At 43.7% G+C, this 15760-nt stretch overlaps 1 protein-coding gene across 2 annotated transcripts in view; it reads right to left on the minus strand.

The window, feature by feature from the left end:
- The window catches only part of LOC146854315 (uncharacterized), a 186194-nt gene that overhangs the window by 33923 nt on the left and 136511 nt on the right, over positions 1 to 15760 (minus strand). The window contains exon 7 of one of the 2 annotated variants that reach the window (XR_014981211.1): positions 2646 to 2729. The exons of the other annotated variant lie outside the window; for it this stretch is intronic. The gene's annotated coding sequence lies outside the window, so the exon portion shown is untranslated. The remainder of the gene's footprint in view (positions 1 to 2645; positions 2730 to 15760) is intronic. 2 annotated transcript variants of the gene reach the window in all.

The following is a 15760-nucleotide window of genomic DNA, read 5'->3' on the forward strand; positions in this document are numbered from 1 at the left end:
GTCCTTTTATTGCTAGCTTTGGATTCTACAGGGTGCACCATGCAGGGCACACCATGGGATCCAGAGGGGTAGCAATCCTTTTACATAAAAACCTGCCACTTGTGGTTTCTGCATTTAACATTTATTTGGACCCCTTGGAAGGTATGAGGTCCTTGAAGGATCCCTTGAAGGTCATCAGTTTAACCTGTTGGGCACTTATGAGCCTCAGAAGCTAGCCAAGTCCACCCTCCAGGTTATTCAGCAAATAATCCTGTTTTTTTTTCAGGGGGCATCGTAGTGGGAAGAGACATGAATGGCACTTAGGCTCCACAAACCCCATTGAGGCAAAGCAGGGCGGGAAGGGGTGGTTGGCAGATTGGATAGAGGGCTGGGACTATGTGACACATGGAGGGTTTGGAAAATGCAGACTCATGCACATACATATGTATCAGCAGTGCACCATACAATGTTTTGTATTGACCAATTGCTTCTACCGACTACTAATATGACTCATACAAAGGTTGCCCACATTTCAGATCATGGCCCAGTGATGGTCTACGTTGGGAATCAGATGGAAGGTGAGTGCCCAATTTGGAACCTCAATGCCTGGCACTTAGTGGATCATCAATGTGCGAAATTCCCAAGGCAGGAAATGCTGAATTTCCTTGAGCAAAGGGTCTGTGGAATTGCCTGACTCTGTGTGGGTGGCTGGAAAGGCGACTATTGTAGGGCTTGTGAGATAAGGGGAAAACAAAGTGAGGACCAGCACCAAACTCTAGAACTGGAGGTAGGCATCTTGGCATGGGAGTGAGAACAGAATGGCCACCAGAATGAGGAAAAAGAACCACGTAGCGATTGACAGGGCCTCTCTGAGAAAACTCCGCCTTGAAGAGGCTCTCAATATTGGATTGCCTCGACCCAGAAGGTGTATGAATTGGGTGATAGATCTGGTAAATTGTTGTTTTGGTTAGCTACAAGGAATATGACCTCTAGACCTGTCCCTCATATGCTGGGTAAGGAGGGCAGCCAGGTATACACTGCGGTGGAGATTGCAGGGGTCTTTTATGGACTACTATTATCGCTCCTCCCATGCAGCACGTGAGCGCCCACCTCGTAAGCAATCTTCTCCCCTTGTAGCAGATCTGCCGCAGTTGAGTCCTAGTGAAGTGGTGGTGTTGGAGCAGCCAATCACGCAAGTTGAAATGGAATTGGCGCTGAAGGAGATGATTCCTGCCAAACACAACGGGGTCGTATTGATACCCTGTTGATTTCAAACACTGCTGTTCCCAAATTTGCTATATATATCTCAAGGCTGTTGTGTCTGTACAGCAGGTCCGCACCTTAGACGGAACTGTGGCCCAGATTAACATGCCATATGCAGTCGAGATCGAGGGCAATATACGATTTCGGCAGACGGGTTACTCTGTCCCAACGATGATAGATATCCCATATGCCGAAATATAAATCCTATAGGATATCATGAGATTTCGATTTTGGCGGATGGGATATCCACCACCGTTGTGGCGCAGTAACACATCTGCCGAAATCTAAATTAGGCCCTAAACCTGCAGAGCAGCAGCCGTGATTGCCATTCCATTGCACCTATATCCTCTTTTAAGGGCACTAGAGTGGATTTGATCCAGTTCACCAGAAGTCTTGACACTGTGCTGAAAAAAGTCATTATTTGTATCAGGCAAGGGTCGTATCTGCGTATAGTGCAATCCTGTCCTCCGTCACCATCCCAAGTCAAATGTCCAAACCTGGAGGTCACACCTAATCCATATCATGAGAGGCTCAGTGACCAGCGCAAATAAAATGGGGTGCAAGGGGTATCCGTGCCTGGTGCCCGTGCGGACCAGCAATAGGGATGAAAGAACAACTTGTACCGGACTGGGCGGGTATAAGGAACACGCACATAGGACATAACTTAGGCCCGAAGCCCATCTACAAGTGGAGCCCTCGAGGAAACCCCAATCCAGAGGGTTGAACGCCTTCTCAAAATCTGTAAGCAAGAGAATGCCTGCCGCCGCATAGATTACAGCTTTATGCCGCACACAGGCGGTTTGAGAGCGCACACTCACTGAAATCATAAGGCTAGTGAAGATGACTTCCCTGTGAGCAGCATCTCTTGCATCAGTGGGCGGTAACCTGTTTATAAACATATAGTCTCTTTTCAGTTCACAGAGAAGAGACAAAACTGTGAACCAGTCTTGGAATAAAAAGTAGCATGCTTCTTTCAAGAGATGACTATCGACTCTCTCCCGCCTCCTCCCCCCCCACACACTCTTACCTGCACCGGCCGTCACTGGGGCAAACTCAGGGACCGCCCCGGGCAGCAAAAGCTCTAGCTACGTCACTGATCAAAGCCTTGCAGCAATGTATGTGGCTATGCTGAAACCAGTAAGTGCTGATGAATAGAACTCTCACACGATTCTTTATCATTATGACACAGGGATGCCATCTTGCTATAATAATATCCCCTAGCTCAACGGTACTTGAATGTCGAATTCAGAAGGCTGACAACCGGTGCAAACATTGTCAGATCTGTGTCTTGCAGGAGGCTGCCCAAATCCATTATCTGTTTTACCGTTTGGGTTTATTAAACAAGATGCAACCAGAAGTGCTAAAACAGTTCATGTCACTGAAGAAAGAGGAAAAGGACTCACTCGTTTGTTGTAATGATTGCCACAGGCCTGAGGACTGGCAGCGCTTCAAGTCCTTATGTTGCTTTTAGTCGGCATTGTCATCGTCTGGGAAGAGTGAAGGGTGGGGTCAGAGCTACCAGTGTCCAAATGTGTAATTTACTTGTAGGCTGCCACACCAACATTATTAAAGCCCCACTGTCCATTGATGTCGACCATTCTTTAATCCCATATTATGCCATAATCGGTGTATTACTGTAATTTATAGTGATAAAAATAAGTTAAAAAAAAAACTTTTTATGTCATGCAAATATAAGCATACCACTGTCAGTGCTATCTGCCTGCAGGTTAACAATAGTAGCTAGGAGTAGGGAGTATGCTGGGCAGAGTACAGCCACATGTTGCACATGCCTGATTTTCTTCTAGCTTTACTTAACTTACAGATACCCCTGGATCAGTTAGGAATTTCCAATGAGACCTGTAAAATTCCATAAAATATTGATGAGTCCTTGGGTTGCTGCATCCAGATATAGGTTTATTCTCATTAATCAGGAAACAATGTACAGGATACAAGCAAGGATGTAATTGAGTAAAGGCCCCAGTTTAAGATCCAGTTAAAACCCAGTTTAAGCCCCACCAGGAGCAGCTGCCCTGCTGCTCAGCCTCAGATCTAACTGGCAGTAGAATCAAACATACACAAAAGGAACTCTTAGGTGACATCACAGATACAGGCTGAGGGGCATAGAACAAACACAAAAGAAGGACAGAGAAGGAGGAAAAGCAGGATGTAACACATCTCCCTCCTTGACAGAAATAAGAGACAGATGTGAAATAGAACAGGAAAGTGAGTGATAGAACAAACAGCACATACAAAGTAAACCCTCTTCGCAAAGTAAGTGAAAGAAGATAAAGATCAAACATTTACAATATATTCATAAATATAACGACATTTTCAAATATAACGCCGTTTAGATGAAATGATCACTATCCCCCTCACTTGGGGAAATTCAATTAAACATTTCTGAACTGGAACACTCAAATACCAAAACTTCTTAAAATAGAATTGGAGAACACTGCTCCCAAAACCTCCTCATCAATTAATAAATGAAATATGAACTCCTCTAAAACATTAGAGCACAAACGTGGTTCATATAAACAGAGTTGAGCAACCTATTGCTCTATTAGTGGAGCAACTCCACCAATAAATTTGAACACCTCTAAACGATAGAGTACCTAAGTAGTTCATCATAAATAAGCTTCAACCATACAAAGCACAATGAGCACTTACACGACTCTTCATAAAACCGAATACCACTAAGAAATCCAAAAATTGAGAAGCACAAAACCTCCTCACATGAAACCGAGCACGAATATAACTGAGCACACTATGGCTCTTTACCGTTAAACCTGAAAAGAATGGAGCGCCTCAAAAATGAGCACCGATGTGGCTCCGCAACAATACAGATCAAAAAAGTCCAGACACTGGAGCAACCAATCTCCATGATCATGAACACCTCAAAAACACTTTGGGCACTAATGTGGTTCCGCATAAATGCACGTTAAATAAGTCCAACACAATCTTCAAACATAAAACTGAGCGCCCCTATGGCTCAAAATAAAACACTGAGCCCTAAGTGGCCTATTACCAACTGGCTCCGCATAAATGCACGTTAAATAAAATATCTCAAAACACATCACCAAAATGACAGCAAATGAGCACCTCAACAAAGGTTGAGCACAATTGTGGCTCCAGAAAAGTACGCAATAATAGAATCAATACCTTCAAAACCCATCACACAAAATAACTGAATAATGTACGCAAGAGTAAATTACAACGTAAATAACACACTGCATAACTTAACAAATATGCATAGTGTGATACACAACATTTAAAACATAACAAATTAAAATAACAAAAGTAGTCACCGTGGTCCAACTTCGGAGGCAGCTTATACTTTTGGCAAGTTTACAGAAACATGGATGAAAGTGCCGATAATCTTTTCCTTAGGAAGACAATAAGCAAACAGCAAAACGTAGCCACTGCGTGACTGCTACGTGGTTGGCATAAAGTGGTTGGCAGAAGAACTCTCCAATCAGAAAATGGCTGCACGTGCGTGACGTCGAGCCGGGTGGCTCACGGCACGTCTTGTCAGCTCAGCACTAAAGAAACAGGAGGCTGCGCGTGGTGACAGCAGAACTCGCGTGGCAGAAAGGTTGAGGAGCACGAGCAGAATCCGTGGGGTGACTCCCAAATAGTCGTTTATAATGTTTTTTAACACAATGTCATTTTGCAACGATCCAACAAGTAGTCCCAAGTAGTCCGAAAATAACCACCTCCTTGAAATGAATGTCACCTGAATGCACCATATGTTACAGTCACCTCACAACGGGACCCGATCTTCACCCCCGATTGAATGTGTGAATCTTTAAAGTGCTTAACCAAGGAAATTCAGTAGTTTAGTAATTCTTGAATCAGGAAAGGTCGTAATCCTTGTAACATTGTACCATGAGTGCAGACGCTTGTAACAGTGCACCAAACACCGCAATCCATCACAGACAATGATATCCCACTGCATCACAGTCACATGTTGAACGTCAGGAAGCACCGAATGTTGTAGATCATAGCCCAACTATATCCAGGACGTGCTGAAATAGTTCCGCAAGATTGAGAAATACACTGGCTCCCCTCAGTGGTACGCAGTGAAATAGCAGATCAACTTAACTTAAAGTAGAGTGCACAGACTTCAGGTATCTACATACCCTTTTAAACACGTGGCAGTTGATCAAATAAAATCTCCTCCTTTTTTAAGATGTGTGTAAGGCGGAGAGTCTCAAAATCAAGGTGCAAATTCCATGTAAGAGCAGATTTAAAAAAAGCAGGTGACAACTTAAACATCCAACGTTAGGCGTACTTTAACATGTCCCAAACCCAACTTACTTCAGGCTGTCAGTTGTTGTAGACACCGGTGGGGCAATCAAGGGGTTGGACATAAGGTTCATTTAATTTCTTCTAGTTTCTCTTGTAAAATGTCTTTGATCACGCGTGGTTTCTTCCTTCAAATCGTCGCCAGTGTAAAATTCCATAAAATAAAAGATGAGTCCTTGGGTTGCTGCATCCAGATATAGGTTTATTCTCATTCATCAGGAAACAATGTACAGGATACAAGCAAGGATGTAATTGAGTAAAGACCCCAGTTTAAGATCCAGTTAAAACCCAGTTTAAGCCCCACCGGGAGCAGCTGCCCTGCTGCTCAGCCTCAGATCTAACTGGAAGTAGAATCAAACATACACAAAAAGAACTCTTAGGTGACATCACAGATACAGGCTGAGGGGCATAGAACAAACACAAAAGAAGGACAGAGAAGGAGGAAAAGCAGGATGTAACAAGACCCAAGGCCAGGCTATTAGACGCCATTTCAAGATACTCATTTGTGTTAACCCTTACCAAGAGCGCAGAGCTAGGTATGCACGTGGCAACTGTATGGTGCACACCTGGCTGAAAGGAAACCGAGCACTACACATGTTAAAGGCAGCAATACAGCCAATGAGTGACTGAAGGCGTAGCTGGGTTCTCTGGGCGGAAGTGAGCTTTCACTGCACCGTAAAGAAAGCTGTTTTCAGCTCTTTCCTAAATTGGAGGTGGAATTGGGATGGGGGTCTCATGCGATGTGACAGGGGCTCCTCCAGGTCTATTATTTCATTTACTTTAAGTTCTAATTTTTCAATTATAAATCAATAACTAAAAGTAGCAGAAAGTAAAAATGAAACGACCATGCACAAGTTTAGAAACAAAATGTTTGATTGCCCTTCAACTACAAAAAAGTAAAAATAGTCATGGAATGTACCTGATCCAACCGGTTCCTCTGTTCCTTGCTGAGAAGTAAGACTCATTTGCTAGCAAAAAGTCAATCTCACCAAGGGCAAGCAGGCACATGTGCAAGGCTTGACTAGGCCTGATGAATCGTATGGTATTACTTGTATGCCAGACGATGCATTGTGCTCCTCCCCTGATAGTTACTTCCTATGTAGCATGGAGTGCCAGATTCCATCACCCCACTGTTGTATTGCCGGATCTGGCTTCTTTCTCATTAATTAAGCCATCCTCAACATCTTTGTTTCTCTCCCTGTATTTACAACATTCAGCCACTCCAAGGGCAAGATCTACGACCCTCTCAATTTGCAACTCGCAAATTGCGTCAATTTGCGACTCACAAATTGCATCACTTTGTGACTCACAGATTGGAATTTACAACAGTGTCTCAGACACTGTTTGCGATTCCTAATGGGGTCGCAAATTGCCTGCCTCATTAATATTCATGAGGCAGGTGCAATTTGCGACCTCATTGGGCATGGCTGGCACTCGCAGGGATGGCGGCCTGCTGGGGTCAGCAGACCACCATGTCTGTGACTGCTTTTTAAATAAAGCAGTTTTTTTTCTTTTAAATGCAGCCCATTTTCCTTAAAGGTAAACGGGGTGCATTTAAAAAAGAAAAATGAAACGTTACTGTTTCATTGTTGAGAAGTAGGCAGTGGTCTGTCGGACCACTGCCCGCTCTTAAAAAATATTTTCACTGCCAGTCACAAAGCGGTAGGGGCCCCCAGGGACCCCTTCTCGTTTGCGAGTGGCTTACCACCCATTTGAAATGGGTGGTAAACTGCGAGTGTTTTGCGGCCAACATTGAAGTGCGACTCGCTATTAGGAAGGGATGCCCTTAGCACGCCCCTTCCTATTAGTGAGTTGCAAACCCTATTTTATGAGTCGGTAATTGGTTAGTGACTCGCAAAATAGGGTTTGCAAATAGGGCAGACCTATTTTGCGGTCGCAAACGGGCCGATTTCCTGTTTGCGACTGCAAAAAACGGTCGTACATCTGGCCCCCAATCTGTTTCTGGGGCAATGATGTTGCAGCTACCAAGCTCACATTGCCCACTGATGGCCGTGGTGGTGGTGGTGATCTTGGACAGGAGAGATGGCGCCTCTCAGTGTTGTTCTCTGTCTGAGGTGCAATTAAGCCACTATCTGTCCCGCACATCTGATCAGGGCCGGCTTTAGCGCTGGTGGCGCCCTCTGCGACTCCACCTATGCCCCGGATTCCCTCACCATCGCCCTTTAACAGTGCCCCTCAAATATCCAGAACCACTGTCTCTCCGATTCATTTAGTTTTATAGCACCACTCATAGCCATGTAAGGTGTCAGAGCACTTCACACCACACACACACACATTGCATTGCAGAGACAATCATAGGTGTGCAAATCAGTGTAGGGAAATGTTACATCAGACAGGACTGCAAGGTGTAGTGTAGGAGTAACATGTCATCGATACTGGTAGGCAATATAGTTTGTGTCCTTTCTGGACAAGCACAAATTCAGAATTTAAAATGTAACACCAATGTTAGGGGTTCTCTTTAATAACAAGAATTGTTTTCCATCCAAATGAACCCTTTGGCGAGATTAGGATAATGAAAGACTGGGCCAAAAAACATATATAGCTCCAACATATACCTTGCAGTTTACACACAGCTGTTTGATGACAGTTAATAGCTCAATGTTCTATATTACGATTTGGACTCACAAACGACAAGTAACAAAAGGAGCTCTCTCACAGAAGCAGTATCCTACTGACCTATTTACACTACATGCACTTTGTTATCTGCATGGTACACGTTCTTAGCAGCAGGCATTTTAACCCTCTGCGCTACCTTTGGATGAGTCAAAACTTCCACTAGACAAACCTCCGGTCTCATTCTAGGAACACGATGAATCACTGGAGTTATCTTGACGTTTTAATTGATGCCTACAAAAATTGCTGCAGGCCAGGAACGCGCCAGCAGGTTGGTGCTTTTAAAATGATATTACTCGTAAATATGACGCCCCACCCCAAGACAGCATCCGGTGCGGTGGCACCTATCGCGCCGTCCTAGAGCCGGCCCTGCATCCGATGAGGCAGTACTCTGAGTCTTCAACATATGCACCCTGGCCCTTTCCGTTATTGGCTTCTGCTTCTCACAAGGACCCTTGGGCCCTCTTACTTCGCTCTTTATGCTTTGTTTCAATGCTATTTACACATTTTCAAAATATGCTGTAGAGAACTAAGTGTCGGGTGATACTTTTCAGGATTTCTCCCTAAGCGTCCTGCAGTCAGCCTATGTCTCCACCGTAAACTCAAGGAGGGATGAGTTTACTGAATGGAAGGCTAAAAACATCCTTGAAGCAACAGATGACAAACTAAAAACTGTATTGCTTGATGTTGGAAAAACAAATCTTGAGTGAACCATCTGTTTTCTTTCACACTCCCCCCACCCCATCCAATGTGGCCTGCCCAGTACACTCCATAATGACGCGCCTCTACTCTCGATTCTGCACACAGACTTGACACTGGCAGTGTGCACGCGCAAGCATTCTATAGCCGCTCAAAGAGACAAATTATTAGAGGGAATATTGATCTGAGACCGGTCTTGCGACAGATATGGCAAGATTGGCCAAGCTGCCCTTGAACATACTGGGTAGAGCTGCTCTGTTGAAGATAATGGCCCTGCCATGCTTTCTTAATGCATCGCAAAACCTTCCAATTGGTGCCGTAACCTGATCAAAATGAGTTCCTATCTGCGGGCCGCGCGACCATCCCAGAATGCACTGCGCAAATGTGTAACATGGACCTATGATGCGGATATTCGCCTATATCATTTGGCTTCCAGGATTTTGGTGGGGAATCATTGGAAGAGGGGGGGCAGATCCTGCCTTCCACCTGGAAGCAGCATGTATTAATTATAACACGATTATGGGTATGCTGAATGGTTCACCTGTCCCTTGGATGCTGCCTGAGGCTACTCAGGTGGTGTTCATGATATGGCAATCCTCGCTCAGGTGGGCCGGGTGGGACCGGACGTTTACACTGGAGACGCCCTTCTGGCAGGTCTGCTGGTTGGGACAAAGTATGCACCTAGAAGGATTTGGCAAATGGAGTCCAAACGATATATCAAAAGTGGGAAATGTCTGCCAATTACAACACACACTTGCACATTCTGGCCACAGATCCTGAGTTTAGCACACTGGAGGCCAGGGTTCTTATGGGTCTCCTTGGGAAAGGTGGGATTTCCAAAACACATAAGTTTCTGGAGATCAACTCTCCAGACCTGTTTGGGAACCTGAGAACCAAATGGGATGCCTGGGTTGGGCCGCTAGATGACTGTGACTGGCAGGGCATGTATATGACCTCTCCGGTGCTCGCCATCCCTTCATAACTTTGACATACGCAGCTTAAATACCTTCACGTCACTTATCTGACGCAGGTGAGGCTATGGCGCACCCGAAGGTATTTCAATGCCCAGTAGTCCCGGTTGTTCCCAGCAAACAGGGGACTTTTATCACGATATGAGGTTGTCCGATCATTGCTGACTATTGGAGATGATTTTCTTTACTTTATCAAGAGTCTTCATCAAACCGACTAACCGGTACCCTATGGTGGCCAAATTGGGGATCCTAGACGACCTGAGAGGGGCGGAAGGAGAACACACCCTAGTTGGTACGGACACATTAATGGCTGATAGAGACATTGCGAACCATTAGAACGATACAGCCCACCATAGCTAGCAGAGTAGGGGCCAGTGATTTGGGGCAGATGGTGTGAAGTTTCTGGTTTGTTATAATAATGGTGATTATACACAAAAAGGTTCAGCACTATTCAGAAGAGTCAATAAGTATATAAAAGGATGTCCAAAACGTCGATATACTTTTCTTGAAAAAATACTTTTCTTTATTACATATTCACATAAACATGAAGAGTCATAGCCACATAGACATGAAGAATAATAGCCGACGCGTTTCGTCTCTAAAAAGAGACTTCTTCAGGGCTATTGAGAAAACCTACATAAAATATAGTTTACTTCTTGGAAGATATCAACATACATGCAGATACAAAATCAGAACTTTTAAAAGACAACAAATCTGGTAACATAAGTTACAAAATAATGAACATTTATAAAAAGGCAAACAATAATTGTCTCCTAGTTTAAGAAGAGGGACCTGCGTACTAAAAATTACATATCAAAATAATTTTTTTTAAATGGATATGATAAATCAAAGTCATATGAGATTTATACCTTATGTGAATGCTCATTTGTTGATCTAAAGATATATCACCATACATTTTCATAAATCAAACTCATATGAGATTTATACCTTATGTGAATGCTCATTTGTTGATCTAAAGATATATCGCCATACATTTTCATTTATGAAAATTTATGGCGATATATCTTTAGATCAACAAATGAGCATTCACATAAGGTATAAATCTCATATGAGTTTGATTTATCATATCCAGTTAAAAAAAAATATTTTGATATGTAATTTTTAGTACGCAGGTCCCTCTTCTTAAACTAGGAGACAATAATTGTTTGTCTTTTTATAAATGTTCATTATATTGTAACTTATGTCACCAGATTTGTTGTCTTTAAAAGTTCTGATTTTGTATCTGCATGTATGTTGATATCGTCCAAGAAGGAAACTATATTTTATGTATGTTTTCTCAATAGCCCTGAAGAAGTCACTTTTTAGAGACGAAACGCGTCGGCTATGATTCTTCATGTCTATGTGGCTATGACTCTTCATGTTTATGTGAACATGTAATAAAGAAAAGGATTTTTTCAGGAAAAGTATATTGACGTTTTGGACATCCTTTTATATACTTATTGACTCTTCTGGATAAGGCTGAACCTTTTTGTGTATAATTTTGTGACAGGACTTGCTCCTGGTTGAGGAACATAGAGGGGAGTGTTCCTTGGTTCGTTGCACTGTAAGAATTCTAAACAAAAAACACTATTCATCTGTCAGGTGCGGTATCTATAGCCTCCACCCTCATATTGTGTGTACTAATAATAATGGTGATGTATGCACATTATGTGGGTATATGAGACATGCGGAGGTGACAGTCTTGTGCATTTTCACTCAGCTGTTTTTAAAAATCAATAAAATGTTGGTTATAAAAAAAGAAAAAATTCATGAAAAAGTTTAATTGTTGCAAGTACAGCTTTGTACCAGCAATGCCTGTCAAATAGGTCATGAACGTTATCACCACAATGAAACACACTATTGTACTTGATTAATGTGGCCTTTCCATCGAAGCAAACTCTGCTATAAACTGGCTGCATAATTTAGCCTTTTACAAGAACTGCATCCTTTGACATTTAACAATTAAGAACCAGGATTTAAAAACATGTAAATATCACATTATTGCTGACACATTAATATTCATAATCGACACATTAATATTCATAATCAAGATTGCAAATAATGCCCTAGAGAGGTGGCGGTCTCCTCTAGACTAAGGCTGGTACAGCTGAAAATACATATATATAAAACAGAGAGAGACCCCTTGAAAGTTCAAGGGAATGGGGAACTCTTCACAAGTGTCAACATCGAAGTCCCTTGATAAGCCCACACATAAATGATCCTGAGTCACAATATCTCAGAAATCAGTAAAATTCTTAAAATCTTTCAACATTTATTTTATACAAAACATACATTTTATTCTATTAAAAACATGTCATGTGCAAGTCCCCTACTAGGACAAATAAAAAACATAGAATCTACACAATATCAATGAAAAAAAGAAGAGGATACAATAAATGACACAATCAATAACATCCCGTTACGAACCCGCATAACAGAGAAAACAACATAAAAGACAGTATACTTTGTCATGAATTGCACATCTGAATGGACCAATAGTCTTAGTGATACAGCTTGTGGTATATCTGGCACTTATATAGCTACAAATCTGTAACAGTCCTTTCGATTGTGCTTTTAAATGCGTCGACGCGTTTCGTTGGCCTTTCTCTATCTCACCATCTTTATCAAGACCACAGATAGATGTTTTCTCAATTGTGATGTCTTAATAATTCGATCCCGCTTATAGCATTAACGTCTCCTCAACCTCGAGTAATTTTAGTCTGTTCCTGATTTCTCGGCTCTTTCCGATAATATTTATTCTCTCCACGTCTCCTTACGATCTTCTGTTTAGTATCGCCTGTATTCTTGTATGGTTTGCTTAATGTTCCAATATTTTTCGAGGGATGTAGGGGTCCCGAACAGAATCTCCCTATTTGTGTCACCGCCTTGTCCTTATGGCGTGTTTAGCGCGGCGTAGACACAGAAATGTTCTTCCGGTATCCGTCGTGTTGCTCACTCTCGTGTTCTCCCTGCTGAAAATACTCCACAGGACCTATTACACACGGGTGACACTGCATAAGATAGGGAGAACCCCTAACCCGCACTGTCTAGGCCTATGTGGTGACATAGGCACATTCTATCACACTTTGTGGGAAGGCCCACTGCTTACACCTTACTGGGCAGCAGTGATGGATACTATTACAGAGGTCAGCGAGAAGCAAGTCCCGCTCGATCCTAAATACTGCCTTCTAAAGGTGTGGGAACCAACAGACCTTAACCACGCTGAGCGTCAGTGGGCAACAACGGGAATGACGATAGCCAAAAGAAATCAAGCGCAGAAATGAGGGTCGGCACACGTTCCAACTCTACTAAAATGGTGTAGGGATATGGACATGGTCATGGCGGCCGAGAAGGCTACTTCCATTCACAGAGGATGTCCAAAGAAATGGGGAAGGGTATGGGGCATAGATTCTCAAACCACCTGCCAAAAGCTAATATATTACACAGAGCAAACCTTAGCATTGGAGCAATTGCGTGGGTGGGGACTCTGACTTTGGTGGGTGTGTGCATACCAGCAGTTTGTCTTTGACTGTTATTAACCTTGCAGTGACCTTTCTTACCTATGCCATGGCCTTACTTTCCATGTGGCATAAGATGTTGTTAAAGTAAGGCGCCTCATGCATTGTGGCCCTGAAACTCTCATTCTGTTTTTGATAGTTTATCAGGAGGACTCAGAGGTCAAGGCATTTGGTATTGCTGCTGATGCCCTCCAACGTTTTCTAATGACAGAATATTCTGGGCCAGATGTACGACCTGCAAAATAGCGCATCGCAATTTGCAGGTCACAATTTGCGAGGCGCTATTCGGTATGTACAACAGTGTGTTTAACACTGTTTGCGATTCCCAATGGGGTTGCAAATTGCGAGGCTCATGAATATTAATGAGCCTCTCGCAATTTGTGAACCCATTGGGAATGACAGTCCCTCCCAGGGATGGTGGCCTGCTGGGCTCAGCAGACCTTCATGTCTGGGACTGCTTTTTTAATAAAGCAGTTTTTTTAAATGCAGCCCGTTTTCCTTAAAGGAAAACGGGATGCATCTAAAAAAGAAAATTTTAACTTTTCAGTTTATTTTTTTAAGGGCAGGAAGTGGTCTCTGGAAATATTTTCCAACAAACTCACAAAGAGAAAGGGGTCCTCTGGGGACCCCTTCCCCTTTGTGAGTGGTTTACCACCTACTTGAAGTAGGCGGTAAACTGCGAGTGTTTAGCGGCTGCAAATGCGGTTGCAAAACACTAGTACATAGCATGTTGACTCGCTATTGGGAAGGGATGCCGCTTCCTAATAGCGAGAGTCGCAAATGCTATTCTGCGAGTCAGTGACTCGCAAAATAGCATTTGTACATGCTATTACCCTTTTTTCAGGCCGCAAACGGGATGTTCTCCAGTTTGCGTCCGCAGAAAAGGGTCGTACATTTGGCCCTCTAATTCTTATTTCACTGTCTATTCAGTGACTTGTAAACTTACCAATGTTTGATCATAATGCAGAGGCATTGGGCCAAATTCACAAAACCATTTTCAAGCATTGGTCTACATTTACAGGCAAATATCTCTCTTTTCATACTAACATGAATTCACAGCACGACTTCTAACAGGCACAAATGGTTTCAGAATACTAACCTCTTGAGAGAGCTTCATTATATATTAATCTGGATTAGGAAAAGTGAGACGCAACAATGGTAATAGTGTTTAGCGTATTAACACAGGCAAATGTTTAAAAAGTGAACATAAAAAATGACATACCATTTTATGAAAGGGCTAACAGGGCCTGTATTGTACTCTGCTGATCTGTAGAAATGTACCCAACTTCCCATATAGTTTTCTTTGACTGTCTCCATGGTATGCAGTCCTCATGCTGTGAGCAATTCAAGTTGACTGGTGTCTTCTGCCCATTAGAGATACTTTTCGATTGTAGTGCCACATCAAAGCATCACTAATAATAAAACTTGTATATATGGTCATACATAAATCTATATATCACCAAAAAAGGCACTGACAACCCCATCCTTGGGGCTCACTCATATAGTTCACTATGTGGCATCAGACTAATATAATGACGGCCTTTAATGGCCGGCATAGCCCGCTACGGCGGGCTATGAGGCTATATTAGAGCATTGGAAGTTTGCAAGCTGCCCGCGCTGCAGGGCTCTGGATGCTGGACTGGTTCACATGCTGTGGAGTTGCCCAATGCTGGATTCATATTGGCGGACGGTGCACGGTGTATTAAGTAAATGCGCGGGCCGCCACGTGCCGCAGGAATGGCCGGCATGGCTGCTGCACTTGTTCCGTAGAACCCTCTCCACGAAGGTCGCCTCTCGCTTTTTCGACTTGGGTTTGGTGGTGGCGAAGCGACTGCTCACCAAACGCTGGAAGGCGGCAGAGCCTCCTCGAGCGCAGGCGTGGCGGAGTTCGCTGCTGGTGTGGGCAGGTGCTGAGGGCACGGCCCTCTTGCGAGAGGAAACACTGGGCCTAAGGCGAACACCAATAGCGAGCCAGTGGAACACACACCTTGCTGCAGCTAGATGGGGATGCCCTGGGGTTCTGTGGTGCGCACACTGGAGAGGCGATTACCAGGGGGGAGGGGGTGGAGGTTTGGCTGGGAATCAGGTTTGGGAGAGGCTGCAGGGGCCTTAACTGAAACGGGTGACGTGCGGGGGAATGGAGGATTGCCTGCAATGGCGTGGGCTGTACTGGGGGGCGGGCAGCTGCTGGGGAGGGTCAGATTAGGGGACGAACCATGGCGATTTTATAGTACGGACCAAGCCTGCTGTTGTGGTTACACTAGTGCATATGTTGTTTTGATTCTTTCTTTTCTTATTGTTTAAGTGAACTGTTTAGAGGGCTGTACTAAGGACAAACGGGTGTAATATGAGTGGCTCCCCTGGGACGCACCCCTCAGTGCCATGAGGTTG

This window comes from Triturus cristatus, chromosome 4_1 (genome assembly GCF_964204655.1).
Source record: "Triturus cristatus chromosome 4_1, aTriCri1.1, whole genome shotgun sequence".
NCBI lineage: Eukaryota > Metazoa > Chordata > Amphibia > Caudata > Salamandridae > Triturus > Triturus cristatus.